General features: G+C 45.6%; 1 long non-coding RNA gene across 1 annotated transcript; it reads left to right on the forward strand.

The window, feature by feature from the left end:
• Positions 1–349: 349 nt before the first annotated feature.
• Gm35360 lies at positions 350–9,205 on the forward strand. The gene is made up of 3 exons (XR_383412.2): positions 350–670; positions 8,809–8,914; positions 9,021–9,205. It is a non-coding gene; the product is annotated as a predicted gene, 35360 (long non-coding RNA).
• Positions 9,206–9,736: the final 531 nt, after the last annotated feature.

Below are 9,736 nucleotides of genomic sequence, written 5' to 3' on the forward strand. Positions count from 1 at the left end.
TTGGGAGAGCTTGATTGCAGAGGTGAAAAAGACCCCGAGCCCAGAACTGGTGCTGCTTATATAGGCCTAGGAGAGTCGTGTCTCACACCCGGATTGGTTATGCACTACGCCTCATTTGCATGTTCCTCATCTGATTGGCTACTCTCTCTCTCTGTACCTCACAGAGCCTCATTATCATACCTCATTTGCATGTCTCACATCTGATTGGTCATACTCTCAAAGCCTCATTATCATGCCCAGGCCAGGCAGTGTCTTTGCAAAAAACTTTACTGCATATGTACACATTGGTTGTTTGTCCAAACTTATGCGTGGTGGCCAGCAGTAGTCAGTGCCACTCAGCAACGGCACATGTGGCTTCCCACACCGTGACATCTTTCTTATCACATTTGCATTTATTACTTCATCTTGTCTCAGGAACCTACATTAAATATCAGACAGTAATGATAACATAAAGCAGCCGTTGGAAAAGGGTGAAGAGCTAGAAACGTCAGAGGACATAAAAACTAAATCGTCACTGAAGTCATCGTCACCACTCTGCCTACTTCCTCAGTGCATGAGCAGTAGACAGTCACAGCCACTCAGTTGCCAAATGGTGTCAACACGCTCACACAGAAGTCTAAGAAACAGCAACGCCGTGGCTACTGAGCTCTGAACTCACGAGAGACATCAGGTAACTCTGGTCATTTATGAAATTCAGTCTGGTGGAGTCATCCAGTTCATTTTTCAAACATTTATATTCATAATTTAAACACTTGTGCCTAGGATTGGCTACAAAGAACACATGGGGACGTTAGTTTATTTTGCTTCAGAAATGTTGGGACTATGTATATGTCAAAATTTATAAATATTTAAAAGATCTCTCAGGGTGATAAATGTTATCATGTCACATTTTTTTTTCTTACAGCAACTGCATCCATCCACTTAGGCTTACTCGTCCCCTATCTCCCCAGCTCAATCTTCTAGACATTCACTGAGAGGAATCCTATAAGGAGAATAAAGGACAGAGATAGGACCTTAGGATGCCATTATACTAGATTAAGTTATTGTGATTCTGGTTGTTGTAGCTGCTGCTCTTTGGGGCTCTCCAGTGGGTGCTCATGGGGAGAGGGACAACTGTCAATGTAGGCAGGCAATTTGCAGGGAGAAGGAGACATCTGATCTGTGATGTGTGTATCTGACTCGGTTAGCAAAAGTGTGTGGTGAGCCTGGGGGAGGGTGCTGTGCTGAGCTGTGCACTATGATATGGGAGACGAGTCCCAGTTGGTCACTCTGTGCTCTTGACATCACAGACTCAGAAGAATTGAGATCTCACCTGTGTGTGGCCTTTATGCAGATAATCTTCTGAAATGAGCAAAGCTGTACTGTTGCAGGATGTTTGATCACCTGGGGAAACCAGAGATTGCATTATTTACTGAAAAACAAACAAACAAACTTGCTTCTAGTTGTGGTACGGCTCAGCCCTTAGCTGTGTGTACCTTTCATCTCTCTGGTTGGGATACAGACACACCCTTAGTGCAAACCTTTAATCTCAAACAATGAAGGTAAAGTTAGTTCCTAGAAGGAAGCACTCATGTTTGCAAGTGGTGTCTAATTGAGTGGCAGACAAAATGGAAAATCAGAGACAGATTTGTCAGAGTGGGATACACCCAACTTTCATGAGAAGAGAGAGGAAAGGGAAGCTACTTAAGGGGCAGCACAGAAAGAAAGAAGGAGACAGTTTTACTGGGACAGTTGTACAAATACAAACTGCAGAGAGAGAACAAGCTAGACACAGGTAAAGCCAGAAGAAGCCAAAGAAGCAGAAGGAGCCAGAAGATTAGAACGGATTGCTAGAGCTAGTTTGAGGTCAAGCAGAACAATTCAGGAGAGGAGAGAGAAAGAAGCCAGATAGAACCAGTTAGGTTGGAGGGGAGTTTGAGCCAGGACAGCTGACTTGAATCAGCCAGCCTGAGATCAGAAAGAACTAGGAAGGGGTGAGCTTATTCAGTAGTAAAGTCTCAGAGGCTGGAAACATTCTAGGCCTAGATGAGATTATATGGAGGCTAGAAGCTTCCAGAACTAGTACTAGGTTAGCAGACGGTGCCTCAGAGAGGACAATTACATCAGGCAAATAAAGGTCGCATTTACATGTCCTAAATGACTGGCACAGTCAGGGCCTGTAGGGCAGGCCCCCGTCTCAGGTTTCTAGGTGAATTTAGGTGTTGCTCGTTGTCTTCTTGTTCTGTTTCATGCTTCCAGAACATAAACAGAGGAACACGCATTTTACTGACGCTGTGGGTTTCCCCCAAGGGATAGAGAAGAGACTGATATAAAATTCAATGACTTTTCTTTAAATTCTCAGCTCAGTGGCACTCATATAATCCCTGTGCTGTGTAAACACGGCCTCTCCTTCCACATCACTCCACACGGAAACTCCATACCCACTAAGGGGTCACTCCTACTCTCCCCCCACACCTAGGAACCATATAAAATATGCCTTTGCGTGTACAACTTTTCATACTTAAATTTTTGGAGGTTATTCATGTCGTAGCATGTATCAGTCTTCATTTCTGATGGTCAAATAATATTTATTTTATGAATATACCACATTGATTTTTTTCTTAAAAATAAGTTATTTATTTTTATTTTATGTATTTGGGTGAGCATATACACCTTGCATATATACCTGTGTGTCATGTGCAGTGCTTGTAGAGGCCAGAAGAGTTTAGGAACCTCTGGAGTTGGAGTGAAAGATCATTGTGAGCTGCTGTGTGGGGGTCCTGGGAACCTAACCAGGGTCCTCTGTAAGAGCAACAAGTGCTCTTTACCTGTGAGCCATCTCTCTAGCCCCATACCATATTTTATTTTATTTTATTTTATTTTATTTTATTTTATTTTATTTTATTTTATTTTATTTTTGTTGTTGTTTTTGAGACAGGTCCTCACGACGTATCCTTGACTTGCTAAGTAGACTACCTCATAGAGATCTACCTGCTTCTTCTTCCACAGGGCTGGGACTAAAGGCATAGGCTACCATATCTGGTTTCCATTATTTTAATTCCATCTCTGATTGATGGACATCTGAGTTATTCCCATATTTTGGTTACTGCTATGACATTTATTTTTTAAAGGTCATTTTCCTTGTTTACTTTCTTTTGGGGGTGGAGACTCCTGGGATAAAAGCATTGGCTCTGGGTCTATGGAGGGTTTGTAAAAGTCAGATTTGCAGTTTATAGCCTCTGAGGCTCTAATTCCTCCAGCAAGTGCTTCCCGACCCTTCCTATCAGCCACTGCTTTGGGCCAGCAGTCCTTGCAGTGAGGCCTTCCCCCTGCCTGAGTGGTACCTGGGATGAGAACGTCCCATGGTGGCTCATTGCAACATATATCTTTTTTTTTTTTTCCTGCTTATGAACTTTTTTCCAGTGACATTGAGAGACCAAAAAATGCAAATATGTTTCCCTGACATTTTAAAATCATATTACATAGCCTCTACTGTAGTTTTTGATAATAATTTAGAAATGTCTTTTACACACACACACACACACACACACACACACACATATAATTACTTTTATATTTTTACAGTCCTGTTGTTACTCCTTCCTGGTCCACCTTCCCACAGTTTCACATCCTATTCCTCTGCCCCCTATCTCCAAAAGGATGCCCCCCCGCAACTGTCAGGCCTCCCCATTCCCTTAATACCTAGGATACATTCCACAGAACTCAAGAAGGTTAACAAGCCAAAGGACCCAAGTGAGAGTGCTTCAATCCCACTTGGGCAGGAGAATAAAGTAATTACAGGAGGCAGAGGGAGGGAGGGATCTGGGTGGGAGAGGCGTGGGAAGCAGAAAAGGGGAACTTGATCAGGTATTGGGGTGAAGACAGGAGAGAAGCCCTGAGGTCCAGTAGAAAGTATGAAAATATGCACCCTTAGGGGGTGGGAGGTGGGGGGACCATCTAGAAAGTACCAGAGACCTGAGATGTGAGAGACTATCAGGACTCAATGGGAGTGACCTTAGATGAAATGCTCAACAGTGGGGAGAGGGAACTTATAGAGTCCATCTCCAGTAGAAAGACGGGGCATCAAGTAGAGAGATGGGGTTGCCATCTCACAGGCAAAAGCACAGACACAGAATTGTTCCTGTGTAAAAGAACTGCAGGGACAAAAATGGAGAAGAGACTGAGGGAAAGGTGGACCAGTGACCAGCCCAACTTGGGCTCCATCTCAAGGGGAGGCTCAAAGGCCTGACACTATTACTGATGCTTTGGTGTGCTTACAGACAGGAGCCTAGCATGGCTGACCTCTGAGAGGCCCAACATACAGCTGACTGAGACAGAGGCAGATATTTACACCCAACCAATAGACTGAATGAAGCCTTTTTCTGGATTCCTGCTCCCCCCCCCCCCGTTCTACCTGTTTGCATCAAGTTTTGATTATTTTCCTTTAGACTCATAAGCACTTCTGTTAAATGCCTCTGATAAAGGGATAAGTTCCCTGAGAGCACACTTCCTCATCTAAAAACCAACGACCCCATGACTCTCACATCACAGCATCCAGAGGATGACAGGAGTCATCTTGCACCATCTTTCCTTGCCTGGAGCAACACAAGAAGGATGGGCTGGGGCTGCCAACCCTAGCACCCTCCCCAGCTCCTTCCATGCCTAGTTAAGGATCTCAGAGCCTCGGATCCTGTGTCACCTTTAATATTGCCTCTTGTGAAGAATAGAACAGCAAGGTAAGAGCCTGGCAGGGAAGAGCTGGGCCTTAGGACCCAGGCTGAGCCCTATACGGGATGTAGGATTTTCCAAGGTAAAGCTCTTTATTTAATGAGGTCACAAAAGCAGTTCCAGATCTCCCTTCCTTCCATTTATTGGCAGGGTCCCCCCACCCTGTTTTCAATACTAGTTGACCTTTTTGACACGAGGTTGTGAGTACAAAGCCTAAAATTCCTTCCATTTCAAGTCATGAGGCATGGGTCCTACAAATTCTGTTGCCCTGAATTCTTGGCACTGGCCCCACATGCTCTCTGCAGATGACAGAGGAGAAAGCAGTAGAAGAGAATTTCTGCTTCGTTTTCACTCAAAACAAACATGGGCAGTGCTGACCCAGAGGGGTGGGCTCAGGGAAAAACCATGGATTTGGCTTGAGAGCAAAGGTTTGCCCAGGACCCACACAAAGCCTCGGGATGGAAACAGTCCTCCTGCCCACAGGTCTGAGCTAATGGCCATTGTCCTAGAACTATCCCAGGCAACTCGCACAGCTTTCTGGTGAGGCCTCCTGCTTCGCACGGTGCCTCAGATAGCAGTTGCAGGAAAAGCCTGAATAAACAGGTGAATTCGGCCTCACAGCCACAGGAAAACTTTGTAGGGCTAGTCTCTAATTCCCTGGGCATGTTTTGGTGAAAGTTTTTAATTCGTCTAGATTGTAGCTCAATGGTTTCTTTTGCGAGGCGATCCTTCGACTCCAGTAAGGGTCACAAGCACAGATTAGAGAGGCCATGAGTGATGTGGATATCGAGAGACCCGCAACTCTCCCGAAGGCACTGTGCAGCTAGCAGGGGGTTCCCCTTATGTCATCTGGGTCTATCTTAGCTTTGTGGTAGAAAAATGTGTGGCTTAAAAAGCTATCACTTCATCATGTCAGCAGATAGGGGCTTTGCAGATGTGTGGGGTCAGTTCTGGGTGAGACTAAACTGTCTTGACATGGAAAGCAAGCCACAACACAAGCTAAGGAACTCAGGCAAAAGCTCATGGGACACACTTGACACAATTCATAGAGGGGGAATCTCAGGCAGCTGTGGGCTATAATACAAGGGGAGATCCCAGTGATAAATAAAACTTAGGACTGAGCTAGAGTGGCCTGGAGGGTCAGCAGAACCCCAAGTGAGAGTTACACTCCATCACTGAAAGCAGCAAGTTGTTGTTGCCATCCGCTGTAGAGCACCCACCAACTGAGGCTTCTAAAATCACTCTCTCCGGGTCGTCCATTGGTTGTTCACTTTACCACTGGCATTTACGAGCCCTCCAAGGCACCTTCGTGTTTCCATACAACGTACATCCAAATGAGGAGAGTGAAGGACCAGAGAGGGCTAGCCACTTGGTCAGGCTTGTATCGGAATCTCCGAATCCTGGTTGTGTAGATGAAGATTGTGAAGCTCTGAGCTCATGTAACAACTGCAAAGCTACCAGAAGCAAATGTCCAAGCTTCTCCGGGGTTAGGTGCATCTTCTCTCACTGAGGCCAGACCAGGCAGTCCTGTGCTGTATGTGTCAGGAGCCTCAGACCAGCTAGTGTATGCTGCCTGGTTGGTGGCTCATTGTCTGAGAGATCTCAGGGGTCTGGTAGTTGAGACTGCTGGTCTTCCTATGGGATAATCCTCCTCTTCAGCTTTTTCTAGCCTTTTAGATTGTAAGAGGTGTTACACACTTGGATGGGGCATTCCTAGAAACTAGCACAGAAGGGACAGATTGTGTAGTTAGGCAGGGGACGAGGTTTACATAGGAAGCTGAGGATCCCGGATCGGAGGCCCAGTTTTCTCACGCCGAAGCACACTCATTAGTCATCAAGTAGGATGTGCCTTGTGGCCCTGAATGGAAGCTAAGGCCTGAGTCTGAAACAAGGCACTGACAGTCACACAGGGAAGAAACTTGCCCCTGCTCCCAACTCTGGGTAACTCTAAGGAGCAGTGCGTGCGTGCGTGCGTGCGTGCGTGTGCGTGTGCGTGTGCGTGTGTGTGTGTGTGTAGGGTAGTATTCACAATTTCCCAGATCCCTTTCAGCCTATATGGGAATGGAGTGGGAGATGGGCAGGGCATTCAGCACTGGGCGTTCTGGATCTTCCAATGCCAGTGTAAAGGGTCCCATAAGACGGAGCGCCAGCAGCTGGCAGTGTGCCGAGCTGCAGAGCTAATGGGCTTACTGCGTGTTTTCCCCAAAGCAGCATGACAAGGGAATGTTTGGAAGGCCCTGGGCTGACCAGAGAAAGGGGACCCAGGCATGAGAATTCCTTGAACAGTTCAGTCCAGAAACCAGCCCCTCCTCCTCTTGAATCGAGGGGAAGTTCTGCTGTGGTCAGAAGGGCTAAAAGCCCTCAGGAAGCTCTGCTCTATAGCCTGTGAGAACACTGCTGCCTCAGGCTGTAGTAGGAAACCTCGACTTTCAGCGTTTTGTCAGGTTTTAATCTATCCCCTTTCAACTCTTTTTGGTTCTGTCAAATAGGAGCCATGCCCGCAGGCTCTTAGAACCTTTGGTATTTGAAAAGGCAGCTACAGAGAGCCATCATTTACAGCCAACACTTTATTCCAGGGGCTTCATTCAGAGTCAGGCTCACAGGTCCCAGTGGGTCAGGCTCAGGAGAGATGCCCCTTGATGGATAGGCAAGAGAGCAAAGGTGACTTCAGGCCCCAGAGTCTATAGGGGACAGCCTTGGAAAGGAGGGCATAGAAGAACTTAGATGAAGGAAGCAAGGACAGAAAGGGAACTAGCTGTCCCTCATTTAATAGGCATATATATATATCATCAACAGCTGTTTATTTTATTTTATTTTATTTTATTTTATTTTATTTTATTTTATATTATTTTATTTTGAGACTGGGTTTCTCTGTGCAGCCCTGGCTGCTCTCAAGCTGCAGACCAGGCTGGCCTTGAACTCAGAGATCTGACTGCTTCTGCCTCCCAAGGGGTTACAAGTATGACCTACTCCCCCACCCTTTCCTATTAAAATTTTAAAATAACTTTAGGTTTACAAAACATTACAAAAAAAAAAAGGTATACACTCTGCTCTGCCTCTTCAAATGCTAACTCTTCAGAAATGAGTACAAGGGACCATGATCAGGAAATGGGTATTGTTATGAATCTATTAGTTACTCTACAGATTAATTTTGTAGAATTAAATTCAGATTTAATTTCAAATTAAATAATTCAAATCTCTCCAATTATCCCATGAATGGCCCTTTCCAGTGCCAGGGTATGTCCAGGATCCGACAATATAGTCAGCTGCCACATTTTCTTCTCTTTTGACCAGAGTTAGTTTTTCTGCCCTGTAATTGACGAGGGATGCTTTTAAATCTTTATTTACTTATATTTATCTGTGCTACCTTTGTACTTGGTGCCCTTAGGTGCTATAAGAGGGCCTTGGGTCCCCTGAGGCCAGAGTTATAGACAGTTATGGGCTTGTGGGTGCTAGGGATTAAATCTTCCTTGGGAGTCTGGGAGACAGCCTTAGAAAGGCAGGACACAGAACTCTTCCTCTGGAAGAGCAGCCAGTGCTCTTAACTGCTGAGCCCTCCCTCCATCCTGAGGGATATCTTTGATAGCTGTTTCATTGTCTACAATTCCAGGCTTGTCTTGCGTCTCTTTAGATTAAGTTCAAGGTATTTATTCTAAGTGAGAAAAATCATAAGAAATACGAGTCCTTTCCCATTACTCCATTTTCTGATGTAGCAAAATATTTAAGGGCAAATGCTCTTTATATGAGAGAGGCTTAATTTACATTTTGAGGGACTGAAAGTCTAAGATTGGATTGCCTCATCCATCTGGACTCTGGTGAGAGTGCCATCCGTCCCGAACCCTCCCACACCACCCCTTCCCCCATCAAATCATAGTAGCTGATAAAACCGTGGCAGCGTGACTGGAGGGAATAAGCACACGGAGATGCAGGAAGCTGGCGAGGCCAGGAGTGAATGAAGCCAGGTTTAGTCTTTTATAGTAACCTCTTTGGTCAGCTAAGCCGGGCTTCACGAGTGTGCTATCAGTTCCTTCAGGGAGGAATACCCTTGTGATCTAACAGCGTTCCAGACCAGCCTTCTTCTTGGTGTTCTCTGCCTTTCAGGAACATGCTACAAGGAAACCATATGACCATCACACAAAGCCACGAGGGGCAAACCATATCTCACCCGTAGCACCTTCTCAGGACACCACAGCTCAGGACACCACAGGTGGAGGTTTATGACTGGAGAGTTGCATGTTTAAGAAAGTCACTTTAGAAAAACATATACCCTTTTGGAAAAATTACAAAGCCTTTTTTTTTTTTTTTTTTTTAAGGAATTGGAAGGGTGAAGCTACCTCCCCATCCTGTACTCTGTGGTCTGCTGTGTTTTCCTGCACGGGCTCTCAGAGGTGTGTCTTCAAATTTTCCCTTCACCTGAAGTGATCTTGTCCACCCATCATGGGTAGGGGCAACTTCTGGACTTCTAGGATGGCTCAATCTTTTGGGAAAGACTTGGATAAACTGCTCATGAAAATAGGTATTAAAAATTAATAAAAATTACCTTTACCACTGCTACCAACGTCTAGCACGTTAGGTTTTTTTGTTTGTTTGTTTCTGGGCAGAAAGTTGGACGTAACAAAAAGAACTAAATGTGCTGGAGGAGACAAAGACTCGCATGCTTTGTCACGTGTGAGATTTGCCAGCAAGAAAAACATTAAACAAACTGCAGAAACACAGCTGCTGGAACAGAACTAGCTCTCGGTTCCAGGGGACGCGAGAGAAATACTTCAACAAGGGAGATGGAGAGAGGAGGCTGATGTGGCTGTGGGGGAGAGAAACGACCCAGATGCCTTGGCCTCAACTGTGAGGGGTGGATTCAGCTGTGCCAAGTGACAGAGTCCAGGGGGTGTTTGTCCTACACGGGGAGCCCATCTGCCTTGCTAGGGTCATTGTGGAATAATAAACCGGGACTGTTAGCATAGAACAGTACTCAGAGCATCCAAGATAAACTCACCGGTCCATTTGGTGCCGACCACTGAGGTAGAGGGAA

Source organism: Mus musculus, chromosome 14, assembly GCF_000001635.26.
Source record: "Mus musculus strain C57BL/6J chromosome 14, GRCm38.p6 C57BL/6J".
Lineage (NCBI taxonomy): Eukaryota > Metazoa > Chordata > Mammalia > Rodentia > Muridae > Mus > Mus musculus.